At 44.0% G+C, this 27,924-nt stretch overlaps 1 pseudogene; it reads left to right on the forward strand.

Moving 5' to 3' along the window:
* Positions 1-7,061: 7,061 nt before the first annotated feature.
* Positions 7,062-19,868, forward strand: LOC140691647 (alpha/beta hydrolase domain-containing protein 17A-like; annotated as a pseudogene).
* The last annotated feature ends 8,056 nt before the right edge of the window (positions 19,869-27,924 follow it).

Genomic DNA, 27,924 nt, shown 5'->3' on the forward strand with positions numbered 1-27,924 from the left:
ATGATATCCAGCAGGTTTCTTCACTACAAAATTAGTTTTTCTATTTATGAAGTATTTTGGGGGGAGACACAAACATGTGAAAATATCCTTTTCCCCATTATACAGAAATTTTGGCCACAAACTTTGGCATCCATTGATGGTTTTTTTCCTGCAAAAGTTATTACAGTGGTATATGCCAAAAAAAGATTTTCTATTTCCATTATTTTGATACATGTATTAATTGGAAATACTACTAATTGCTTAAAGGAATTCTGGATTTTATTTCCCACTCTACTGTGGCTTGATGATAACAATGACTAAATTTGAAAATAATACTGAGTTTTAGGTTTTGTTTCCTCTCTGTTTTGGGGTAGCTATTATTAGCCTTACTTTGTTTTATTTGTGATTAAGGCCATTTTGCAGGGAAGTATTAAGGCTATTCCATCTTCTTTCTATCTGTCTTTTCCTCTTTGTCTCTAAATCTTTTTATTAAAACCATACTACCTTTCTATTTTCCACTTTTTTTCCCTCTATCATCTTTCATGTGGAAGATACTAACCATAATGTAGAAGCTTCGGTTGTGCTACTATTTGAAGAGAAGTTAATTAATTAACAGAAGAGAAGAAAACAGTGTTTTATTTTGATTTTATTTTTTGAGGCAGAAAATTGACACTTTAGTGAGATGAGAGAAAGCAGCTTGGCATGACCAGAATGATCAATAACTTCCACAGCCCCTGGGAAACAGGTCGGAGGCAAAATTCAAACAAACCAAGGGGCCAGTAGGAAAGGAATTAAGTACACAAATTCAAAACAGAATAACTGGCCCCTGGAGGATTTTTAAAACAGAAGAATTTTAACTGAATCTTGAAATGTTTCTGACATTCTTTGAACAAGAGGAGAAGTAGCCCTCAGGCCACAGATGGAGTGTTTCGGGGAGACTGGGAGGTGTCCCGTGGGAATCCCGCTGCCAAGAGCAGAGTGAGGGCAGGTGCTTGTGAAGACGTGGAGCTGGCCTGACTGGGACACAAAGGATGGTGGTGGAAGAGTGGTTTCAATTGAAAGAGGGAAAAGACCTGTAAAGTATGTTTGTTTTCATCTGAAGAAGAGTTAAGGACATGTATCTAACTAACTAACTCACTAAATAAATAAATAGAACAACAACAACAAAAACAATGAATATACGTACGTTCATGTCTAACTGAACAATTGTGCTCCACACTGGAAATTGACACAACATTGTAAACTGACTATAACTCAAGAAAGGAAGAAAGAAAGAAAAGAAAAGAAAAAAGAAAAGAAAAGACAGGACATGTGTCACATGGTGGTATCACCAGTCAAGCTCATCTCAAGGGAGAAAACACACCATTTTGAGGCAGCAGCCCTTCTGTGTCATTTTTTTCATGGGTAGATGGTAGGCATGATTTATTTTATAATCTCTCTGAGGAAGGCAAACAGCCCATAAGCTAAGTCATAGCTGAACATCGGTCCCAGTCTTCACCTCGACATACTTCTGGTCACCATCTGCACAATCTAAAATGCAAATGATTGGCACATGAACTGGCACCCCTCGGCAAAGAATTCCAGACTCCCAGGATAAACTCCAGCCCACACAAGAGTGGTGGGTGCAGGAAGTCTCAGCTCCTGACACCTGCTGCTTCAGTGCCTTCAAACTGTGTAGCTCTCAGTGGACCAGCTCTGCCCCAGCCTTGGGTGGGAGAGACCAGCAAGCTCTGGGAGGAAGAAAGGGGGCTTTGGATCATGCTCTCAACCATGTGCATTTTATTTTATTTTATTTTATTTTATTTTATTTTATTTTATTCTTCATGTACATTTTAAACGCAGCTTTCCAGAACCCAGTATCCCACTTCCTAAATATTTCGTCCTGCACTAGTTTAACAAAAACTCCCACATTGTTGTTTCTTGAACATGTTGAGATGTTTTACCCAGAGGGAAGAGTTCTGGGATGAACAGGGTACAAGCGAGCCCAGAGCAAGCCAGTTTACATCCCTGAATAGACCCACATTTGTGACTTTGGGCATCACACCTGACAACACTTAATGTGTAAGTTCTCCCTGTTTACAGTTACTTTTCTGAGCACTATTTTTCCTGTGCAAATGATCACACAAATCCTTTTTTACAAACTTTATAATGTAGGTATTATTGTGACTCCATTTTCATGAGAAATAAAAGGGAGGGAGGAGAGAGGGATAACTGGGAGTTTGGGATTAACCAATACAAACTACTATGTACAGAATAGATTAACAACAAGGTCCTGCTGCATAGCACAGGGAACTATATTCAGTGTCTTGTAGTAACCTGTAATTAAAAAGAGTATATATATATGTGTATGTGTGACTGAATCACCATGCTGTATGCCTGAAACTAACACAGCACTGTAAATCGACTCTAAGTCAATAAAAAAGAGGGGGAATGAGGCACAGAAGTTAAGCAACTTACCCTCTGTCATAGGGTTAGCAAGTACGGAGGCCAGGATATGGCCCCAGAGGTGTAACATAATCTAAGTACCCCAACTTTTATTTATTTATATTTATTTTTATGGAAGTGTAGTGGATTTACAATGTTAGTTTCAGGTGTACAGTGGAGTGATTCAGTTACACGTATACATACATATATACATTTTCTTTTCAGGCCCTTTTCCATTATATTTTATTGCAAGAAACTGAATATATTTCCATGAGCTCTACAGTAGGTCCTTGTTTATCTGTTTTATGTGAAGTAACGTGTGTCTGTTAATCCCCAACTGAACTTCCTTTGATACACCTAGTCTTCATTTATAAGTTACGTATATTTCTCTACCACCAATGAGCACCATTTATGAAAAAGAAACACATGTACTCACATATCCACTTTCCCTCAATATTTTGTGACTTGATGAAATGTATAATTCATGGAACGTACCTTTGTATGTTACCTAATGTTGTTTTTGAGTGGAAAAGGGAAAATCGTATTTGATAAGCAGCGGAGGCAGAGGAAACCTGGGAGGGACTGAGTCTGAGTGGGGAGGGAGAGGTGGGAGACAGGGGTGAGTGACACACACTGCCAGGAGGGAGCCCAGCAGTGGTGACAGGACACAGAGGAGGGGACAACTACAGCGGCAGTAAGCTGACTATGAACTACTATGTTCTGCACATTTTTTTCACTCTTGGCTCATGGCTTATTCCATAGTGGTGTATTATTTTAAAATGTGATTTTTCTAATTATGTCACTGCTACATGCTCATGAAAAAGACACGAGGCTTTTGAAACCTCTCATAGATGCACCCACAAAGAATGCCAGCTGCCACCTCATCACACGACATTCACCTCTGTTAACAATTTTGCCAACAGGCAGTGAGAAGAGTTAATATTCTGACTGCAGTCTGGGACCCAGGGAATTCTCTGGGACACCAAATGACATTTGCAAATCCTGTGCTGAAAGCTAATGGCAAAATACAGAAAGCCAATAGAGCAAGACCAATAATGACAGGAATTCAAGGACTGAAAGTTTGGATCACTTAACAGTCCTGCATCAGCGATACATTTCCTAATTTGACAATTGTACCAATGTTAGGTAAGAAGGTGGTCTTGTTCTTACACAATATCTGTGAAATCATTTAGTGATAAAAGAGCATAAAGTTCCCAGTTAACTCCTGAATGGGTCAGAAAGTGCAATAGGAATACACATAAATGTAGAGAGAGAGATGATGAAAAAATAAATGGAACAAAAGTGTCAGGAACTGGTAAATCTGAGTGAAAAGACATATGGGACTTTGTACTGTTCTTGCAACTTTTCTATAGATTTGAATTCTATCAAACTTAAAAGTTTTGGCCAATGACCGTTTGGGTCACCTGACCAGGTAAAGGAGTTTAGATCGCTTCACTAGGTAAGACCTGGCTGAGGCCACAGGGTGCTGAAACCACTCCCAGAAGAGAGAGGCTGTAAACTGTGAGTTCTGGCTGGCTGGCAGAAGCCCCACCAAGATGGAGTGAATTACTCGAGACTCTGTGGAAAGTCAAGAGAGAGAGGGAGTCCGGAGGCCACTCACTGAGACTCTCAAATGCTCCCATGCTTAGTGTTACAATCAAAGGGAAAATCACTAACAGGTGTGAGGGAATGCAGGCATTCAGGGAAAGACAGGGTGGGCTGGAGACTGTAGAAGCCACAATGAGTACCAAGGCTTTGTTTATCTGTAAGGGAGTCATGGAGAGATGAGCACAAGGTACATCTTTAGATATGTTAGTTACAGAGCAGAGCCCAGCCCCGCCAGGTCCCTGTTTTGGGGATAACAGACTGTCTAACAGCAGGCACGCCCAGCGTTTATAGATAGCTGAGGGCCTGGGTCGTTGCTGTGCCATGAGCAGTGTGCTATCTAACACCTCAACTGTGCAAGCAAGACATTGTCTCTGCTTTTTAGGGCCAGGAGTCAGGGTTGCGGACACACAGGTGCCTGCTTGCAAAGCAGTTACTAAGCACAGTTGTTCGTGGTGGCTGGGGTCTGTTACAATTTGTTAACCCTGTCATGGGCTCCCACAGTAAATACCAGTGACCACCAGGCAACCAGCTCAGAAGCGAGGACTGAGGGAAATGCGTGCCCACCCTTGTTACTCTTTAATACAAGGCACCATACTTCAAAGGAGGATATCAAAGGGGGATTGTGACTGAAAAATAAATAAAACATCATTGCTCAGAGTTAGAAAAGCAGTGTATGGAACTATCTATAAGTTGAAAAACGTAGAGTCACATCTTGTACAGATTTGTGAGTGAGGTGTTGACACACAGAACTGACTTGACTCACAGACAACAATTCAACCAAGGTTTTGAGAAGGTATCACTTTCAAAAGAATCGCTTGAACTACAAGAGGCTGACTGTTCAAGACTTAAAACGGCCTTTTTGATGGCCATTCCCTAACTTCTGTAAACAGGAAGCAGGTTAGAAGTCTGCATTTGCCCAAAATAATATATTCTGCAGTGTGTTCTCATCTGTGGTTGAGGAGAAGAGTATCTTTCAGAAGATGGAGTCACGAGTCCTAGAGAACCAGGGGTTTAGGAGCCCCACCCTCAGGGCAGGGCCTGCACGTCTTCCCAGCAGGATCACAGACTTGCTCTGTCCCAGGATGGTGCTGCTCCCCCATTGTTTCCTTCTGAAAGGGAGTGTTGATTATGATTTTCTGGATTTGTGCAGCTCTTGCTTTTGTGTCTGTGTGAGCAAGGCAGAAAAATTGTCTTTATAGTTAATAGGTTTACAGAAAAAGAAGATCCGCGTAGAGACAGTGTTAAGATGCTCACCAATCCTAGCACTGGGGCTTTGGGATTAGCTCCTTGGAGAAGAGGGTGAGAGTAGCTCTTGTGCATGGCAAGAAAACCAAGAGGGCAACTGGGTTAGATTGTATTACTGTCAAAGTATCCCCTCTCCTGATGAGTCCATTGTCACAAGACCTCACCCTGGGCCAAGCAGCAGTTTGGGGCCAAGAAATATTTGTAGAGATGATGTGTGCTCCTTCTGAGAAAACGCCTTATGAGCTATCAGGTGGTTGTGACGCCACCTGCTTTGTTGTGCCAAGACTGCCGTAGATATTGGCTACTGATCTACCCCACGTCCATAAGTGAAGTGGAGGGACAGGCAGACTTTGGCCAATGTTAAGTCTATGTCTCTGTTTGCCACTGAGATTTTGAGACTGTTTATCACTGCAGCACAATGTAGGAGAATCTAACCAATGCACCAAAAAATTAGTAAGGAAGAATCCATGTCTATACCACAGGCAATAAGGCTGGTGTTAGTGGTGATAATCACTGAACATGGAAAGCAGGTATGTGATCTGTCCACTGATTCAACCAACACTTACTGAAGACAACAACTGTATTCAGGAACTGCGCTATTATTGTTATGATTTCTGATGTCCAGAAATGCACATGAGCAGGTTTTCTTATTGTGAAGCACTGGAAATTAATGATCTAAGACTAAAAGAAAAATAGCTTTGCAAGGGATATATCAAAATTACTGCGTCATCGTGGGCAGCATGTGCCGCTGGGAACCAAGCGTAAAAGTACGCAGGGTAGTTCAGGTGAGAGTCGAGAATCTGTCATTAACTCTGGTAGTTATTTGGAAGGATGCCCCACATAGGCAGCTTGCAGATCAATCTGCAGAAGGCCTAGCCAGCATGTCTTTTCCTCATGGATTTGAGGTTCTGTGGGTCACATGAATACACACGGGTTTAGCAGGTCCCAAGGAAAGAGCCATGAATTCCCATAAGCTAAAAAGCAGTTGGTTGGCTTAGAAGAAGTCCAATGGCATCCCTCATTCTTATACTAACATCCTTTTGAAAGAGACAACAAACAGAGAGGGCCCCAAACTGACGTAAGACACACAGCATGTGTGGAGGTGATTAAGCTCAGTGCCCTAGTGAGTGTGAGATAAATGGACATCGTGGCACAGAGACCAGCAAGTTGTGACATTTGGTGAAATCCTAAAGAGGGAAATGCTCATGTGGCCAAACATCAATATACTTCTATTAGCTCATTTATATAAGACAGTGGATTGAATGACTGAATTAAAAACACACAAAGAGCAGACCCCATTTTGATTTTGCAAAAAGAATTATTAGAAAATATAATTTTGTAATGTGGGTGGTACTAAGGGGACTGCAGACAAAGCTACTAGGCAAGTTCCAGGGACTTAAATACAAACTGCAGAGAGAGGTTTTCTTTAAGGATTGAGGTGAGAATCTGGGGACTCAGGAAGAGACATTGGTGTTATTTAGGAGAAACAGACACTCTGAGAGGAATTTCATAAGTTCCATTACTGTAAACAAAGTAGCATGAAGAGAAAGAAGACAGACTGGAGGAGATCAAGATGGTGAAGTGGGAGGTCAAGGAGCTCACCGCCCCCCACCCCCCAGACACAACTAAAATATACGTCTGCGTGTGGAGCAGCTCTCACTGAAAACAAACTGGAGACAGGCAGAAAGACTCTTCTAGAACCAAGGCTGTAGAAAAAGATTCACACAGAGGTAGGTGGGGAGGGAGGGGAAGCAATCAGTTTGGGACCTAACTCCTAGCAAGTGACACAGAAGAGGAGGGATGTCATGGCCGTGGACTCCTCCCTGGAGAATGAGGGGTCCAAGCACATATTGGGCACCCAAGCCGTGGGGTCCGACACCAGAAGGCAAGTCCCCTTAGCTGGTTTGAAAACTGCTGGGACTTACAGGAGGGCTGTAAGAAGCCTAGACTCTGCTCTTGGAGAATGGGTACACACAATTGCTTACTCTCCAGAGCAATCTGCAGAGGAAGTGGACTGAAACTGCCTGGGGCTCTGGCTGGTGTCCTGGGATGGCCCCAGCACCTCTCCTGGCCACACTGGGCATGCACTCCAGCCCCTCTTGCTCCAGGGCAGCTTCCCACTAGGGTGATGGCTGCTGTCACTGAGGGGAGTGAGCATTTGGAGGGGATGGGGCTGACTGAGACCCTGCACTGCATCTAAACTGGGCAAGGACAGCTGTTGCTGGAGCTTAGAGAGTGGCAGATCAGGACCAGCCTGGAGCTCTGCCTGATGTGCTGGGACTCCAGCCCCTCTTGTTCCAATCCTGCACCCCACGGGGGCAAAGGTGCCATTGCTGGGAGTGGGGAGAGTGCATGTAGATGGATTAGGACCAGTTTGGACCCTACCCTTATGACTTCTTCTCCAGCAACTTGGGACCAGGAAGCTGTGACTCCCACTGAGTAGCAGAGAAGCCCTGGCTCACACCTGCCTCTGGCTCTAGCCCCTCCAGCTCCAGCCCCACCTCCCACCAAGGTGATAGCTGCTATCACCCCTGAGGGGAATATGTGACCCATACGCACTCCAGATCCTGTTCCCCGGCAAAGCCACTGGGTCCAAAGCTGCAGAGAGAAACTAGCACACAAGGACACTACTTCAGTACCAGGAGAGGTCACTGCTCCTTCTAATTTCATAAAGACAGAGTAAGCTCAACAAAATGAGAAGACAGAGAAATTTCTTTCAAACAAAAGAACAAGAATAAATCCCTGAAAGAAATGACAAATGAAACAGATAAGTAATCTACCAGGTAAAGAGTTCAAAGCATTAGTAATAAGAATGCTAAGTGAATTTGGGAATAGAATGGATGAAAACAGTAAAAGTTTTAACCAGGAAAATATAAAAAAAAGAAAATATAAAGAAGAATCAGTCAGAGCCGAAGAATAAAGTAATTGAAAACAAACAAACAAACAACAAACACTGGAAGGAATTAACATCAAAGTCATACAGAAAAATAGAAAAATATTTTGATCTGAAATATAGAATAATGGAAATCATTCAGTCAGAATAGCAAGAAGAAAAACAAATTAAAAAAAATTGAAGACCGTTTATGGGACCACTGAGACAACATCATGTGAACTAACAAGTGTGGTACAGGGGTCCCAGGAGGAGAAGAGAGGGCAAAAAGTGTAGAAAATGAATTTGATGAAATTATGGCTGAAAATTCCCAAAGCTGAAGAAAGAAACAAATTTCCAGGTTCAGGAATCTCAGAGAGTCCAAAACAAGATGAACCAAAAGAGACTCACGCCAAGACATGTCACATTTAAATTGGTAAATATTTAACTTAAGTAGAGAATTTTAAAGGCAGCAGGAGAAAAACAAAGAGTCACATAGAGGGAACTCCCAAGGCCATCAGCAGATTTTTCTGCAGAAGCTTTTCAGGCCTGAGGGGAGTGGCATGTTACATGTAAAGTGCTGACAAACCCACAGCCAACATCATACCCAACAGTCGAAAGCCAAAAGCTTTTCACTTCTTACAAGGAGCAAGGATGCCCAATTTTGCCACTTATATTTAACATAGTGCTGGACCACAGTGCTAGCCAGAGCAGAAAAGAAAAAGATACAAAATGTATCCAAATTGGAATGCAGGAAGTAAAATTGTCATTATTCACAGATGACATGATACTATATGTATAAAACCCTAAAATCTCCACCCAAAAAGGTATTAAAATGAATAAATGAATTCAGTAAAGTTGTAGGATACAAGATTAATATACAGAAATCTGTTGCTTTTCTATACACAAATAATAAACTATCAGAAAGAGAAATCAAGAAATCAACCCCATTTAAAATCAGAAGAAGAAGAACAACAACAAAAAAACACCTAGGAATAAACTTAACCAAGGAGGAAAAAGACCTATACTCTGAAAGCTATGAAACACTGATGAAGGAAACTGAAGATGATATAAATCAATGAAAAGATAGCCAGTGTTCATGGATTGAAATGGTTAATACTGTTAAAATGTTTATACTACCCAAAGCAATCTACAGAATTAATGCAATCCCTATCAAAATATTCATGACAGTTTTTACAGGAATAGAACAAATAACCCTAAAATTTAAACAAAACACACACACACACACACACAAACTCAAGAGCCAAGGCAATCTTGAGAAAAAGAACAAAGCTGGAAGCATCACACTCCCTGTCTTCAAACTATACCACAAAGATACAGTCATCAAAAAAAGTTTGGTGCTGGCACAAAAACAGGGAAGTAGATCAGTGCAACAGAACGGAGAGCCCAGAAACAAACTCACACACTTGGTCAATTAATCCGTGACAAATGAAGCATGGGTATTCATTGGGGAAAAGACAGTCTCTTCGTTAAGTGGTGCTGGGAAACCTGGACAGCTACAGGCAAATGAAACTAGAACATTTCACAGCATATACAATAATAAACTCAAAATGGCTTAAAGACCTAAACATAAGACTAGAAGCCATAAAATTCCTGCAAACATTAGGCAGATAATCTTTGGCATATATCACAGCAATATGTTTTTGGTATCTGTCTCCTCAGCAAAGGAAATGAAAGCTAAAATAAATGATGGGATCTAAATAAACTTAAAAGATTTTGCATAGCAAAGGCAAACATTAACAAAATGAAAAGACAACCTACTGAGTGGGAGAAAGTATTTCCAAATTATATGATAGATAAAGGGTCAATATCTGAAATATATAAACAGCTCATACAACTCAAAAGTCAACTAAACCCAAACAACCCAATCAATAAAATGGGCAGAAGATCTGATGGACATTTTTCCAAAGGGGACAAGCAGATGCCAACAGGCACTGAAAAGGTGCTCAGCAGCACTCGTCATCAGGGAAATGCAAATCAAAACCACAGTGGGATATCACCTCGCACCTGTCAGAATGGCTAGAGTCAGTAAGACCACAAATCACAAATGCTGCTCAGGATTTAGAGAAAAAGGAAAAGATATGCACACATCTCAGTATTCATAGCAGCCTTATTTACAGTTATCAAGATATGGAAGCAACCTAAGTGTCTGTCAACAAATGAATGGATAAAGAAGATGTGGTATAAGTATACACACACACACACACACACACACACTGGACTATTTTTCATTTATGAAAAGATTGAAACTTTGCCATTTGCAACAGGCAGTATAGATGGATCTGGAGGGTATTATGCCTACTGAACTGAGTCAGACAGAGAAAGTCAAGTATTGTATGTAGAATCACACATACGTGGAATCTAAAAAATAAAGCAAGCAAACTGGTGAATATAACAACACAGAAACAGACTCACAGATGTAGAGAACAAAATCATGGTTACCAATGGGGGAGGTGAGGGGAGGGTATGATAGGGCAGGAGATAAGAGACACAGCTACTAGGGATGAAATAAATAAGATAGCAGGGTACACTGTACAACACAGGCAATGTAGCCAATGTTTTATACTAACTTTAAGTGGACTGTAACCTATAAAAGAATTGAATCACTATGTTGTACACCTAAAGCTAGTATAATCTCCACAGATATTTTTAAATGTCAGAGAAGAATACATAAGCTGGTTACTTACAAATGCAACAAATTGCTGAACTGTCAGACTTTCACAATGCAATACAGGTGGAGAGCGGATCTTTCAGTGTATATTGTTGTTCCACAGCATTTCATGTCAGACAGCCTTTTGGCAGTAAATAGTAGTACTCATATCTATTCTCAGTTAGCTTTTTATGTATTTACAGGTGATAAGAACTAAGGAAAAGCTTCTTGCAGTGTGAAAAGACTCAAAGCTAATAACAGCCATTTGCCCCAAGTCAAGACTCTGCTCTGTGCACAACAGTAGAAAGACACGTGGTCTAGTAGGTATCACTTCTGACCTCTTCCTTAGACTGTACTTCATCATGAGTTTCTACTCCAAAAATAGTGGGATATAACGAATGTTCAGCAGCAAATAAAAAGGTTATGAAGACCAGAGAGCTGTCCTTACCCTCCCCTTTACAACGAACGAATCCATTACACTTCTGCATTGAAGAGTAAAGCAATGTATGTCAAAATCATTTTGGAGGCAACAACATAAAAACAGGGTCACAAATTTCTTTAAAGGTCACAGGATTTCTGCATCCCTATTGCTTTCTAAGTGTCCTTGATTTCTTGCTTCACTCTAAAAAAACAAACACAAAACCCAAAAACTGAAAATCAGAGTGATGTAGGGTGGGTGTAGTTTATGCAATAAAGACGAAGCAAAGAGCTAAGTCGAAGCCTTTTGTCTCTAAATCAGAAAAGATGCAAGTTAACATATTTCAGGGTTATATAAAATTTATAAAATAGGTATGTGTTTGTGTTTTGTTTTCCACTTTACCTGACTTTTCTAATTAAGCTATGACTTTTCTAGCCTGGTATTGTCAAGTAATGCGATCTATAAAACACATCGCTGGCTGCCGCGGAGAGAGCGCGCCCAGCCCGCCGTGATACCCGCGAGCTCAGGGCGCCTCCTCTCGCCGCGGCCCCGGGCCCGGTCCGGCCGCCCCGCATCTGCTACTGGGGCTGCTGAGCCGGAGCGGGTGCTGGGGCGCGCGGGCACAGGAGCCGGGGGTGGGGGGGAGGTGCAGCGTCGGACAGGTCCCCCCCAGCCGATGGCGGGGACGGGCAGGACCCGCACGCCAAGCACCTGTACACGGGCACGGGCACGGGCGGCATCCAGAGCGCCGCGCTCTGCGTCATGTTCTCCGCGCCCTGGTAACTCGCTGCACCGCCGGCCTGGGGCTCCACGGGCGCGGATGGGGCCGGGGCCCCGCACTGTGCACTGGGGGACGCGGGGAGGCGCGGGGTGGGCGGGCGCGGTCCGGGACGGAGGGGGAGAGGGCTGTCCCTGAGGGCCCAACCGTTAAAGGCCGTCCCTCAGGCTCCTGTAACCCCCACCCTTCCCCGCTATACTCGCACCCAGGGAAGGGGAGGGGGTCGTCGCCCCTCGTGGTAGCCGGGAGCCCAGAACCCACCTGTGCCCCGCGCCCAGCCTCCAAATTCTGCGCAGGCGGGAGGCAGCGGCCTGATGTGAGGCTGGGACCCGGGGACCATGTGCGACCGCCCAGCAACCGGGGGTCCGGCCTGGACATTTGGACTTTGGATCCCCTTAGCTCGCCGCCAGGCAAATCCCCAGATTGAGGGTTTAATTGCAAACCAGGAACTCGCGAAGGCATGATTTCCCACTCTGTGCGTTCCTGAGGTGGGAAGAGGGTGCCTGCATTCCCCCGAGTTCTGGAGGCCCCGCCACAGCTCCACGTGGGAGGGAAGCTGTGCTTTTGGTGACAGGACCCACTGGCCCTGGACCCAAGGCTGTCCTCTGGCACCTGCTCCCCTCTGCTCTCTTGGAGCCGGGTCATCTGCAAAGTGTAAGATGGGAAAGGTCACCACCTTGAATTTACGGCCCCTCCTAGCATGGCTCTCAGGTGGGGCTTCAGTGTGTGCTCCCTGCCAACCCCAGAGGCCCTGTCCTGGGACTTGTCCTAGGAGAAGGACTTCCTGCCATTCACACCTGCACGGGGAGTGAACGCCTTGCTCTCAGGGCCTAGATGACCGGGATGAAGGAGGGTCCCCGTGGGCCAAGCCAACAGCCAGTCTCGCGGCCCAAGGCCGTTTGCAGACTTACGCAGAACTTGGCAGCCCTCCCCAGAGCGGGAGGAGCCCCTTGAGATGTGCCGAAGGGAAGCAGGAAGGGATGGAGAGCAGACGCCCAAGAGAAGCAGCCTGTTCAGAAAACGCGCTGGTGGAGGGTGGAGGAAGCGTTTCCTCTTTCTCCCCGTATTCTGGCTCTTATTTCAGTTCATTTGGAGTTAAATCAACACGTTTTGGTCAGGGCCAGAGCTGTCATTTATTAACAATGTACTATGGGATCCATTGTGTTTCAAGTTCGCAAGAACAAACCGACTTGAATTTTTAGACCTGCCAGTGGTATAGAGAATAACTTTGTGGCATAAAATAACTGATACGGATAATTTCTTTGTGAAGGCTTATTCTCAGATTAGCTATTCCAACTAAATATACTAGTTAACGGGAGCCAATTTCAGTGGAATAAATCTGTCCAGGTTTTTTTTTTTTAAAGAGTAGCTGACATGTAGACATAGTAAGTCCATAAAAAAAAAACAAAAAACAAAAAACAAAAAAACTCATTGCTGGCAGACCTAAAGTGAGGCTGGAGCTTCACACAGTGGTGGCAGATTATAAATTGGTCAAAGGTTTTTAGAAAACATAATGCCCTTGGAAATATGAGTACATTTTGAGCATTTCTAGGCATATCTCCTAAGGAAATAATTCCTTAAAATTTAGAGAAAAGATTTCATGTAAAAATGTTTAAAGCCGACCATGTGTATACATCATGACAAATCAGTGGACTAAATGATGGTGGCAGAAGTAACACACACACACACAGATATAGACATATGATCAAATTTTATGCAGTTATTGAAGTAAATGGAATATTAAACAGCATAGAAAAAAGTCCTAAAATAATGTTTAGATGATAGAATAGGTTACAAACCTGTATATTGAAAATTATTCCAGTAAATGTAATAATAATTTGAGAAACATCACCAAAACATATTGTTGGATGCTAAATGATTTTCGCTTACTTTTCTTCATAAGGTTTTACTCTTTCTCAAAATTTTTAGGTGTATAATGTTTTTGAATCAGAAAAAAACCTAAGGTTTGAAATTATTTTATATTACAATTGTGTGAAAAAACATCTTGATAGCTTTATTCAAATGAATAATTAGACATTTTTCTAAATTTAACATTTTCTCCCAGTCTGAGAACATTTTGCACTGAGAAGTTTGGGAAGAAGGTGCAGATTTTCTGAAAAATAATTTTTATTCTCTGTAGGACCTTGTCTCTGTAAGCCTAGGTAAGATATTCTAGAACAGAAAGAATATGTGTCAAAACTTTGTACCAGGAGCAACTAGTATAGATTAAGAACAAAGAAGGTAGAATTAAGAGCTCTTCCAAGACTTCAAATAATGAATAGCTCCGTTTCCTCTTTTGTAAAATGAGGGATTTTGACTGATTAATCTACATATATATTCTTTCATTTCTGACAGAGCATGCTTCTACCGTATTATCTCCAAAACCTGTAATTAGTTTCCAAATTTGCCTCTGCAGAAATAGTCCCTCTGGAGTTACTGCTGTGGGGGGAGGATGAAAATCCTGGTGCCTTATGAATGCTCTTCATTGCACAGCCTTTTCCCCTGTGGCCCACAGTCTCCTTCCAAATTTCTCAATCTCACCTTTCAGAAGTTTTTACTTTTACAAGAAGTGGAATTATTTTAAACGAACCATTTGTTTCAGCTTCAAGAAATTATCATTTTGATTTCAAACCACATAATTTTATTCTTGCTGTTTCACTTTGCTTTGTCTTCCTTCAGATATGAGAGCAGAGCGCATTTCCCTCGTTGTGTCAATTATTTTGCATTCCAGTCACTAATTGGTGACTGTTGGGGGCTCCACATGTGTTTCACATAAAGTTGCCTGGTGTGAAGGTCCTCTGGTGTGAAATGACAAACTCCTTGAAAGTTAAAGACAAGGTGCTTGCACTTTGTCTAAAAACAGACATAACTGGAATGAACAGAAATTTACAGCAGCCGAGGGTACATCCTAACAGCAAACCGTGCAGTCGTGGATGAAGGAACAGTGGTCAAGAGCAACTCTCTCCACAGAGAGATTCCAAAAAACAGGACACAACGTCTCTAAAAAGCCTCGCTCTCCCCCCAACCGCACTCATGCTTTTTAAACTCAGCCCCAGGACCCCTCACCACTCTAATCTCCTTCCCATCTCTTCCTTTTTCGAGGGAGAACCCATCTGACGGTGCCCCAGCCCCACACCCGCAGCCCCTGAGCCATCACCCGTAGTAATGCCCAAAAAACCCCAGGAGTGACAGCTGCCAGACAACAAAGCCGTCCTCCTGGGAAGAAGTGGGCAGAGAAGAGGGCACACACCGGTTAGTGGTGGCTTAGTTATTTCCTTTTCTCTCGTCCCCTCAGGGACATGAATGCTGGTTTTGCTGCTGCTGCCCTGGCTACGGTTCCTTCCAACTTCTGTCTCCTCATCACACGGTCACGATGCTGAAAACAGCAGCGTGGTGACCAGATGATGTCATGGCCCCGGTGGGGCTGTGGGCACCATCCAGCCTGGTGCAGGCAGCGCAGACTGGACAGCTGTTGAGAATTTTATAGTTTTACAAAAGACACTAAATTTATTTTGCTTTCTGCTGTCACTGCATAGTGTCAATGACAACTTACCCTCATGCGGGGCCACCATGTACACCAAACCCACTGGGGGTCACTAGTGCCTGGAGTCTTCGCTCGCCCCTGTTAACTAGGGTCCGTGGTTCTCCAACTATGTGGGGAAAACAGAGATGTCAGGGGAGGAAGTAACCACGTGCTTCACTTCATGCAAGGTCGCCTTCTGTCTGGTGTTGAGTTGTGTCTACTCAGTGCTTCCTGCCCGCAAAGAACTCAGCTTATTTATTGAGTTAATCGGTTTCTTTTTGGGGAGGAAGAGGTAATTATGTTTGTTTGTTTATTTAATGGAGGCACTGGGGATTGAACCTGAGACCTCGTGCATGCTAAGCATGTGCTCTGCCACTGAGCTACAGCCTCCCCCAAAACTCAGTTTTTTAATCTTCTGTTTATATTGAAATATCCCAATGCACGTACAACCAAATGGCTTGCTACTTGCTTTGCACCTTAACAGGGTATGGACATTTTCACAGACTTTTTTTTTTTATTTGAATAGGGATAGCATGACAAAAAACAGTAGTTTTTGTTTTATTTTTTGCCTTGGTGACACAGGTCTATCTAGAGACTTGCTTGCTATGGAAGATTTGTTACAAACAGTAGTGTGGAAGTGTGGGTGTGTGTGTGTAAATTTGTTGGGCCTTTTTCTTTTTTTCTTCCTTAAACCCTATTTTCCACCTTTGATGAGCCAGGAAAGAGTAAATTCCTCATAGACCAATAGCTCTTCTACATGTAGGAGATTTATAAAGTGTGAATTGGAGGTGTTGTGCCCATATAGAAATGGACTTCTTTAGGCTGAAATGTTTTAAATTTTAAAAATCTTCTTCAGAAAAAGTTTGCCATGTTTGTGTTTACATTTCAATAAATGAGGAGAAATACAATTTTCATTTCTGTCTTATTTTTGTGAAAAAGCGCCCTTCGAGATGTAGTCTTTTTTTCTGACCATCTGAGAATTTTAACTTGTGTCACAAGTATTGGAATTTAGCATGTAGAATCCAGAAGTTGCCTTAGAGACGCAAGGCTTGTCACATGTCTCCCAACAGGGTCAGAATTTTATTTTATTCTGCAGTCAGCAACGTGAGAACAGTTAACCTGCAAGTTACCAAGCAGTAAGACTTCTCTTACGATATGCTGTTTGATTTGGATATGGAATACTAGGAAGTAAATTGTAACTCAGGGGTAGAGCCCGTGCTTAGCATGCACGAGGTCCTGGGTTCAATCCCCAGTACCTCTGTTAAATATAATAATAAATAAATAAGCCTAATTACCTCCCCCCAGAAAACAAAGCACTGACCTCCTAGGTCCACTCCAGCTGCAATGTGAGCGCGGGCAAGCCCTCCGAGCCGAGCCTCCATGCTGACATCTATGCTGCCCAGCAGGCCCTGCGCACCAGGTGAGCTCTGCACTGCAGCGGGTTAGGGGAGGGCAGGCAAGCATTGCCTTACAGGTGACCAGACCAGGTGTAACCAGGTGGTTGCAAGGTGCGCCCCTCAGGCACTCAGGCTGGCTTCCTTGGGGAGGGAGGAAGCCCAAGGGGGTGGGCCTGTAGGAAAGGGAGCCTGTTTGTGGCCACCCTGGGCCACAGGGCAAGGCCTGGCCTTGTGTGTTCTCTGTGTGGTGACAGCCAAGTGCGGGGAGGTGGGTGGGCGGGCTTCAAGCGTCCCTGGGGCTGGCCCCTCCTGGGAGCCCCTTGCCTGAGCGGAGGCGGTGACAGGGCCTGGCACTGGTCTCCATAGGAGTGGAGGCTCCACTTGGATGGAGAGGGGTGGGTGTAGGCCCCTCCCAGTTCAGGAGGTGGTGTGTGAGGCCTGTGTGAAAGGGCTCAGCCCCACCCCCCAACCAGGCTGTGGTAGCTCTTGGGGGCGGGGTAGGTGGGGCAGGGCCTCTGTGTCAGGTGCTGGTAATGGATCATGGTCACATCCTGAGGGCAGGGCTCCTCTGGGCCTGGAAGGCTCCCTTGGGCAGCTTAGTACCCAGCACAGAACTGGTGGCTGGTGGGAGGTCAGCGAGCAGAAGCTGGGTCCTCCGCGGGCACGGTGTCCAGCACACACCCACGGGCCTAACTCAAGACAGGGCCATTGTGGTCTGGTCTACACATCCTTCCCTGGACCCCACCACCCTGGTCATGCAGACCCAGGCGGACTCTTCCACCCCTGTGCTCACTCACCGAAGCACAGTGGCTCCGTCTCAACCAGCGTGTGCAGAGTGCAGAGTGTGGCCCTGCGCCCCAGGCTGCTCTAGAGGGAGACGCACCCAGCCCCCACCCTCCTGGAGACTGTGCCCTCTGCCTCCACAGGGCTGGCTGCCCCAGCTCTGCCCTGCCTGGCCCACTGGAGTGACCAGCCCGTGCCAGGACCAAAGCCCACCTGCCCTGGGGAGGCGGGGGCCCTGGTGCCATAGTGATGCCCTAGCAGTCCCTGATGCAGGCCCTAAGAGTGGGGTCCCCTGGCAGTGGGGACCTGTGCTGGGTGGCATGGTGCAGGTATGTGTCCAACCTCGGCTGCTTCAGCCTGTCGCCGCTGGCTCGGGGGGGGGTCACTGCAGAATCACACCCCACATAGGGATGAGAGTTCTGAGTTCCATCTGTTGGTCCTTCTACCAGCCTTGACCTCCAGAGACCAAATCCCTCAGCCCCAACAGCTGAGAATAAGCAGGAGGGAGGGAGGCTTGGGCCCGGGCCATGATCCGGGGCTGGGGAGGCCTGGAAGAGCCAAACTATCCGGCACCTGCCACGTTTGTCCAGGTGGAGATGGCCAGGTTGCAGCTGGGGGTCCCTGCCTGGAGCTGGGTGATTGGACTGGGCCAGGGCTTGGCACAGCGGTGCTCACAGTGAACCAGAGAGCCGGCCTGGGAGGAACAGCCAGGGTAGTGGGCACAAGACCAAATGGCATCCCCGAGGCCTGGAGGTTTGTCTGGGGGTTTGGGCCAGAGGACAGGAACACTGCAGATGGCCCCTGGGTGGACAGGGAGATGGACAGTCTGGCTGCCCAGGTGAGATACAGCCCTTCCCTGGCCACTGAGAGGAGAGGCTCCTTTGGGATCAGGGTCATGGGTGTGTGGGAGGAAGGCCACAGAGACCTCCAGCACTGGAAGGTGGTGAATGGTCCTCGTGTGGTCAGGAAGGAGCACCTGGTGGTATGGTGCTGGATCAGCCGTGCTGGTGTGGGGCTAGGGGAGCTTGGGGTGGCGGGTGGGCCCCAGGACCTGGCCACTGGTAGGGGAGGGGCCCAGAGAAGGAGGTGGCGGCCACCCATTTTCCCTCAGGAGCCGTTGTTCCTGCTCACCTGTGTTGTACTAACCTAACTGGGTATGGGGACACTGAGGGGTTGCAAACTCGCTGAGGCATCAGAGGATACAGCTGCCTCCAATCGCCACCCCACAGCTTGCGAAGAGGGTGGATGAGGGTGGGGGTGAGGGCTGCTGGATGACACGCCCCCTTCCAGTGCGACCAGGAAGGGCTGTCCAGTTCAGAACAGCAGAGACAGGAAAGTCCCAAGCAGGTTCTGCATGTGGCCCTGGTCAGGCATGTGTAGGGGTGGGGACAGCTGGATGACCAGGAGGAGCGGGTGGGGCCCTTACAGGTGCACTGCCCAGGTGTGATCAAGTAGATACTCTCTAAGAAACGTCAGAGTGGGGTGGCTGTCGGCCAGCTCCCCTCACACCTATCTGGGTTCTACCTCCTGTATTGGTCCGACCGCCTCCTTGGTGTTGGGGTTGGGGGTCAGGGGAGGGTCCTGGGCCGAGCCTAAGCGTGGAGAATAGGGGACTGCCCCAGGAGGGCGGGCAGTGGGAGGGGTGTGCGCGCGTTGTGTCCCAGCTGATCCTGCCCCCACCGCTGCCAGGTACGGCATCAGCCGGGACAGCAACATCCTGTAGGGGCAGAGCATCCGCACGGTGCCCGCCGTGGACCTGGCTTCACGCTATGAGTGCGCCATGGTGGTGCTGCACCTCGGGCATGCGCATCGCCTTCCCCGACACCAAGAAGACCTACTACTTAGACGCGTTCCCCAAGTGAGCGCGGGGCGGGGACCCAGGGGGCGGGGCCTCAGCGGGGGTGGGGCGCGGAGGCCTAACGTGACTCCCAGACCGCACAGCATGGAGAAGGGGCCCAAGCTGACGTCGCCGGTGCTCATCATCCACGGGTTGGAAGACGAGGTGGCCGACTTCTCGCACGGGCTGGCGCTCTACGAGCGCTGCCCCAAGGCCGTGGAGCCTCTGTGGGTGGGGGCCTCCGGGCACAACGACATCCAGCTCCACAGCCAGAACCTGGAGCGCCTGCACTGCTGCATCTCCCAGGAGCTGCCCCAGCCGGCGCGCCTAGCCTAGCGGCCGCCCAGCCACACCCAGACCTCAGCAGTAAGGAGGGGGCGCCAGGACCCCGCGCCGTTCCCGGGGGGCTGCATGTGAGCCCCCGGGTGCTCCACACCCTCGAAGCAACCGGCTGGCAGGAGTCGGGACCTACCCCAGCCCAGGGACCGTGGACAATGTACAGGCGACGGAGCTATGCTCTCATTTCCTTTTGGAAACAGAACGATAGAAGAACGTGAAAGTGGAAATTAAGGATTTAAAAATTTTAGAATAATAATAAAATAAAATAACATAAAAGGAAAAAAACCTAGTTGAGTAAACCTGAATGCAAATAAAAGGATAATAAGATGTAAGAGAGACACACGCAAGGCTCTACGTAAGGTATCACCCACAAAGGAGCACTGGGAAGACTGCAGAACAGTGGTAAGAGTGTAACAGTGAGAAAATCTAAGAGCATGAGAGGAGGATCGTACCACATTTGTGGATAAATGAGACATTTGTCAGATACTCAAAGGACAAGATAATAGTGTGTAAGAAGCAGGCTAAGACATGGAGATGGTAATTTAATAAAATGGAGGAAGAGCCAACCTTAATCAGACAGCTCCTATCGTGTAGTATTTAGCATTCATCTGTAACGTTATCTATAGCCTGTCCTTGGTGAAACTGATTTTTGTGAATTTTGCTTTTTACACCACTCCCCACAGGTAACAGTGCATTTGTCATTGGCTTCCCTTATGGAGTCTCTCATGGGTGATTTTGACAAGGTGACTGCTCAATTTAATTACTGTGTAATGAGACATAATTTTTTAATGTATTTGTATGGTGTTCTGATATAGATTTTTCAATGTGTTAATTTACTAATACCTAAAGCTTATGCACTTAGGGAACTACAGAAACTGGAGCAATGTCCCTCCTTCCACCCAGAATGCTTAAATTTTCCATATTATCTTCCTAGTCCTCGTGGATGTTAGCCAAACATAAGCTAGTGTTTGATACAAAATATAAAGCTGTGAGACAGAAAATGTGTGTTTTGTCCCCAGTTCCCTGTATGTATGAGTTCATATAATTCCCTTAACGTCTTCATACTTTCATTCTCACTAATGTAACAATAGAGATCATGCTCTGTACATATCTCTCAAGGCAGGAAGAGTAAACAAAACACAAGAGAGTACTGTCAGCCCTTCTGAACACATATCAGTCTGAGGTACAGCTGAGCCTGACTGTGTAACCCACCTTTTAGAATGCTACCACCATAAGTCAATGACTTGTGATGCCAGGAACCTCACATCCCCTTCTCTCCTGGAGTGCAGCTGAGAGAGGAAGCTCTTCTTGTCTGTGCAGAGGGGAGGCTATCTTTTTCCTTAGATGGCACTGTGCTGGCCATAAGATTTCTGCTCATCCCTAACCCCTACCTCCACTCACCCTCCCTAGTACGGTATTTGGTGTGCAATTGCAGGCTGGTTTTGAATGACCAGGAGGCCAGTGACTGGAAGGCAGCATGGTTGGAACTGGAAGCTCTCTGACCTGGCTCTCCGCCTGAGCACTACACAGCTCAGACTCTTAAGCAACATCATCCTAAGAGTTGAAAAATGCCCTAAGAGTCTCTGAAAAATGCCCAGAAAAGTGCCCAGCCATCCACATTCACTGGCCAGCAAAACGCCAGGCATGTGGCCAGTTTGAATGATATAGGGAAGGCACATGGAGAGGGATGGCTCTTTCCTCCAACAGGCTTTAGAGCTTCAAAGGAAGAGTCTGTTTGATTATCATTATATCAGCCAATCCCCCAACATCTTGGACCCCCTACAGTTCATCAGGCACTATGCCTGGCACTAGGACAAATAAAAAGAGAGAAGACCTATCTCTAGCACCAAAGGATTGAGACTAGATGGCAAAACGCCTAACAAAATAATTACCCACAATAGTCATAAATAATAGCAATGATGGTTGTTTTTGGAAATCCAAGAAAGGAGAGTATGTGTCAAAATACTCAGGGATGGCTTCACAGAAAGGGTTGGAACTGAACCACCTTGAGGGCTGGATCTGTTTTGGACAATTAGAGAGGAGTTAGGGAGCAACAGTATGAACAAAGCTTTTTCTGGGAATGTTCCTAGAAAGGCAGACAATAATTAGGCAGTAAGAATGGCAACAGGGTTGGCAAGATGAGTTAGAAAATTGTTGTTTAGTGGTGTATTTAACAACATCCACTCAACATTTGCTGTAAGTGAGGCATCGTACTGGAAGCTGGTTATAAAGTGATGAGCAAAACCGACCAAGTTCCTGTCCACTTAGTGCTTACCTTCTAGTCAGGGAGGTAGCCAACAGGTAGGTATGCCAGCGCGTAAGCAGTCATTCTAAATTGCTATTATCACAGTGCTATGGAGAAAATGCTCTGTTGCAGGAAGTTCAGAAACCTAGCTGGCTGCCCTGGGGGTGGCTGCCCAAGATGAGATACTTACTAAACTGAAAGCTGATGGATGACAAGGATCCAGTCACTGAAAGGGTTGAGCATAAGCTTATTCCAGGCAAAGACAACAAAATACAAGAAGGTCCAAAGAAGGGAAGAGTTTGGCATATTTCATATATTAAAAGGAAGCCAGGGAGGTTAATTGCATAGTCCTGATGATAACATTCTTGACTTATTTCTTATCATGTAGAATTCTTGGCATCTAAGTGTTGGAGGACTCAGGTAATTGGTACTGAGCTTGTTAATGAGGACTTCTACACGTTATTGTGTAAATTACCTAGGTAAGTGGAAGTCGAGGCAGTGAATACTACCTTGACCATCCAGAATGTGAGAAGGAGAGTGAATCAATATACATTTACTTTAGTTCTATTTTAACTTCTATTTAAAATCCCTTTATGTATAAAAAAATTTAGATTCTCTGGGCATGTCTAACATGCAGGCACTCTGACACAAGATTGTAGAGTATTACTACTCTGCCAACTTGGACCTTATTCAAATTATATTGAGGCAGTTTGTGATTCTTTGATTCATTATCTGTAATTAGATTATCCCTATCTTTTTAGAAAAGGAAGCCATATTTATTAGAATGTGCATAACACACAGGAAAAGGAAGCACAGACCTATTGTTACAAGGTGCTCTAAGCCTTGTAGTATCTGAAACTTTTAATGTCATATATGTCATTTTTACTTGACTATGATATACCTTGGCTACGAGCACAGTAAATGGATTTCATTGTGTCAGGTGGTACCTGCAGTGTGAATGAGGTTGGAACAAAATAAGGACACCCCTCGGGAGGTGGCAGCTGTTGTGGGGTTCTCTTTTATTTTGTTGACAGTAATACATGGTTCTGTAATTACCAGAAGCTTTTCTGGTGATGTCATATGGGGAAAGTTAGCATTTATTCTTTTTTTAATGTTTTACTGGATCTTTATAGAGTTTTATAAAACAAGTGTTTACTACTTAGTAGCTAAGCATTTCCCCCTCTTTGTTTCTTTGATTACTGTATTGATCTAAACCAAATCTATAGAAACAAGCTTATTGGGACAGATGGCCTGTGCTCCTTCAAGAGATCACTGCTACACTTCTCCTTCTTCAGCACATAAAATATGGACAAAACTGCAACGTGCAGAGGCAGAAGAATCCGTTGAAGACTTTTGGCAGTAGTGCCTTAAAGATATTTCAAAAATAATTGTGCTTTGTCACTTCATCTGTGCTATTATATATAATGAGGATTTTAAAAAGACCAAATACAGCTCTCTGATTTCCATTTAATGGAAGAGGTAACAAAGTTTAATTGTATACTTGAGCATGGGGCATCATTTCCAGCATGTCTGATCGATAACTCATAGACTGGTTTGGGCTCAAAGTAATATTTGGAAGAAAATGCAGCTGCTGGGAGTTTATCTAGCCCAAGCTTCAGCATCTCTATTAATTATGTTTTCCCCAAATTTGCATCATTAGGCTCCCAAAGTGACAGCAGATGGCGAGCAAACTGAACAGGATGCTGAGAGGACCAACACGAGAGCAAACTCCTAAGGAGAGTTCACTAAGTACCTCGCCCAGGATGCGGAAGGTATTAGACAAGTCACAATGTAATCTTCACTTCTCCCAACCGAAAAATAAAGGGCATACTCAGGCCTGGAATTTATCTTGTAAGAGATGACGTTTCTAAATTTGGGAATTGGATTTTTAAAAAGTGTTTTGAGCTAGATATTGAAGGGCATTATTAGCTGAGAATCTACAGCCCGCAGTGTTAAACTAGTGACAACAGTCAGTGAATTAAGAATCATGAGAACAGAACAGCAGTAAGTTAAATGCATCCCTTTAGGGTTCTTGAGAACAGGGTAGTATGATCACATGGGATTAAATTAGTTAACAGACAACATATGTTCTGCTATTGTGCTGTTTTTGTATTTAAACCTAAAAAAAATTTTTTTAACAAAGTTAATCTTATTTTCCTTGGCACATTCAAGCAGCATTTAAATTTCTCAAAATGGCTTTTAAATATTTGGCACTGGTTTGTAATGAACATCTGCTGCTTGGGATCTGGGTGTGCTGCCTTACCAGAGCTGACTGCATTTAGTCCACAGTTCTCTAGGAGCTAATTCCTGGCATCTACCAATCTGATGTGAAAATCAAAGTGGAAGCCATTTTGGGGCAAAAGCCCAGATGAAGAAACTCAAAGAAAACAGATGAAGCTTAAACAAGCAAATAAGACCCCCCAAAACAAACAACAAAACATTAGTTCTTAAATATCTATTAATATTTATATAATATAACAAACATGCACGCGTGTTGAGAAAGTAGGAAAAATGGTTTTTGCTTTAGAAAAATAAAACGTTTTAAATTGCTCTACAATGTTCTATATACATTTCACATATTTTGCTTGGCTATATAGCCAAATAAATCAGGACACGAGATAAACTTTAAGGCAGATCCTGACAGGTAATCCTCAGGAATCACTGGCTAAGAAGAGACAGAAACTTCCAAAGATTCCCCACCAGAAGCAGCAAACAGTTTTAACCTGCGACGTAACCTCAGGCAAAACATGTCAGAATCTGAAACAGTTGTTGCTCCTACTAAAGAATTCTCAGTTGACTCACTGTGGTTTGTCCTTTGCTAGAGGAAGCTGTGCTTTCCCTGATCTTATTTTCCATTAATGTTACTTGAAAGTGTCTACCCCTCCCCCCACCCTCCCACAACAGTCAATCAATCAATCAAAACACCGTGATGGTTAGAATTAGGAGATACGCAAGAGCGAGTGTTCAGAGCAGATCCATAATGAGGAGCAGCTAGAGATTAATGTTGTTATGAGCGATGTGACCATAATCATCCTGCTATTGTACTGATTACCTAGTGTGAATTAAATTTATGCTGATTGGTTTCTTTTTCCACAATTTTCCCAACAAGAGGTAATAAGGCAACTACTCTTATTATTTCCATTCTATAGCCAAGGAAGTTGGGAAAGCAAATTGCCCAGGGTCATGTTGCTAGAATGTATTACTCAGCAAACCTGTGTCTGAATTCAGGTTTGAATTGTCTTAAGCACCATAGAACAGAGCCTTACCCACTCTCTGTAATTATATACATTTATGTTTAAGTTAATGTATACAATTCTCATGCCAGCATTAGGCTCAGACTTTTCCAAATATCTTTTCAAAGATTCAGATTTAAAAATCATCCGTCCAGGTATAGTTATTAGTATGACATCCATATGGAATACTCTGTGTTCTGATCAAAACGTTGATACCTGGAATTAGCACAAATTGTCCTTGTTACAGGAATATATGTTAAGGAAAGTATTCCTTATGCACATGCTGCTCTCGTAGTATTTATTATGATCACTTAAAGTCCCTCTTCATCACCAAAGAAACCCTACCAATATAAGCATATGAACTCAACCACCAAAGACATCTGTTCTACTGAAGCAAAGCAAAATGACTTTTGAGGTGAGAATACCTTGAACATCTTCAGTTCTTTTTTTTGCTGGTTCTTTCAAGCTGATACGAATTGTCCTTTGTAATCTGTGGCCTCTGAAAATAATTGGTTTTCTTAAAATCGTTGTGATGGCATGGTTAGCGCGACATCAGCTATGAGAGCCAGCTAGCCTGCTGCTCTTGTACATAGAATGCTACCCCTAGGCTTTTAGTCATCATTTTCTCCTAAAGATTTTTCTCTCCTATTGAGTAAGAAGAGTGGATTCTTACTATTTACTTTGTCCTTAAGAAAGAAATGCCCCAAATGATTGCCTATAAATATGATTTTATTTGATTGCTTATCTCTGAGCCTTTATGTGGAATCTGTGAATGGCTGTCTGATAAACTAGGTCTTCTCTTCCTTTGTGACTTTCCTACACTGCAGCCCAAGATCATTAAAAAGATTTTTCTTTTAGGCAGAAGATTTGTTTGCGATTTTTTTTTGGGGTCTTGTATTTACCTAAAAATTCAGATGCAAAATTATTCATTGTTTTCTTTTACTATGAAAACAATGTAATTTTTTTCCTGCTTAACTTTTTTCAAAACTCAGCTGAATTTCATCTTGTGACTTGAAGAAATAGATGTCCCTCTTTTTCCATTATTACACAGAATATTTTTCATTATTTTGGAGAACAAGCAAATACAAAAGGGATGTGAATATCAGTGGAAGAGAAAAAATTCAAAGCAATTATTTTCACTGGTTGAAATTAACCCTACCAAAGCTACTCTCTTTCTGGAGCCCTGGTTCTCAAGTATCTGCTTCTTTCTTCATTTTTGCTCCACTCTCCTCTGAGGAAAGAGTTTCACTACTTAGTCATCTCTATATCCTAAAGTGTGGGCCTCAAGAATCCACAGGGCCTTTCAGTTCACTTTCTACCTACTATGCATAGTTAGTCTTGATAGAAATTCTTGAGAAACATAATATCGGTTGCTGACTAGTCAAGTCATTTCCTTCTATTAGATGAATTGTTCACTACTGGTCGTTAGTCATGGCCAGGATTATGAGGTCATAAGTTCTTCTGAATAGTACATTTGGGACTTGGTGGCACCCAGGCTTATTTATATTATATGATCATTAAGAACTGTGACTGGCTAAAGAGATAGAGTACTTGTCTTTGAGAAGATTACCTTTTTGACAGTCTTTAAATACATCTTTCATTTCAAATAGTTAGCTATCTGTATAAAGGAAACACATTTCAAATATCTTCATGGTCTTATCTGACCTCACCATACCTTTAAGGTGTCTTGACTCATTCATATTCAGGACCTTTCTGCTTCATTAAAAACAGTTGCCGAGGACACTTCTTACCTTTCTCCTAACTCTACTCCTGTTCCGTGTTTCCCATCTGCCTGGCACTTGGCTGTAACAGTCTTCTCTCATAGACACCACTTGTGCAAGTAGTTGCTGTTCGTTTCCTTAGTTGGACCAGAAGCTCTGTTCCTCTGGCTCTTCCTTCTTCTTGCTGCCTTGGATAGAGTGCTTTGTTTTAACTTAGATTCTAAGACCCAAAACTTAACTGTTTAGTCATTTTGTGACTATCTTGACTTCTTTCAAGTTTCTAAACCTTGTTTAGATAATTCACGTGAGTGTTATTTTCAAATTATTTCTGTGATTCCCCAGTTTCTTTCTAAGGAGAGCTAATGAGCACTCTTAATGGTAGAGGCAGTAGATTGCTATAACTTCATTGGCTATGTCTAAGAAGTAGAAGAGAGAATATTTTCATATTTGTTTTCTGGCATATATGAATGAAAATCAAATCAGCATTTATTTAGGTAGAAAACACATGAGACTATTTGGATGAAAAATCTAGAACAGAAAAATCTTCTGGTTGGAGAGACATTTTAAGTAGAAGAGTATCTTTGGGGGCTAAAGAGATGAGTTAATTCTTAGCAATTTTACACATTCTAACTTTTGACATTTGACCTGGGCAACCTATGAGGCTGATAATGAATCTCTAGGAAAATCAGTCATTTCAAAGTTTTCTTGCTGGCTTCTTAATAGATTCCCCATTGCTCTTTTCATCCAAGGAAGACTTAATAATATATCTGAGAGTCTTAACAGAAGTATCAAAGCACTGAATGTTCTTCAGTTCCAGTCCTAGATTAGAACCCGACACAAGATACTGTTTTCCC

The sequence above is a fragment of the Vicugna pacos genome, chromosome 36 (genome assembly GCF_048564905.1).
Source record: "Vicugna pacos chromosome 36, VicPac4, whole genome shotgun sequence".
Classification (NCBI taxonomy): Eukaryota; Metazoa; Chordata; class Mammalia; order Artiodactyla; family Camelidae; genus Vicugna; species Vicugna pacos.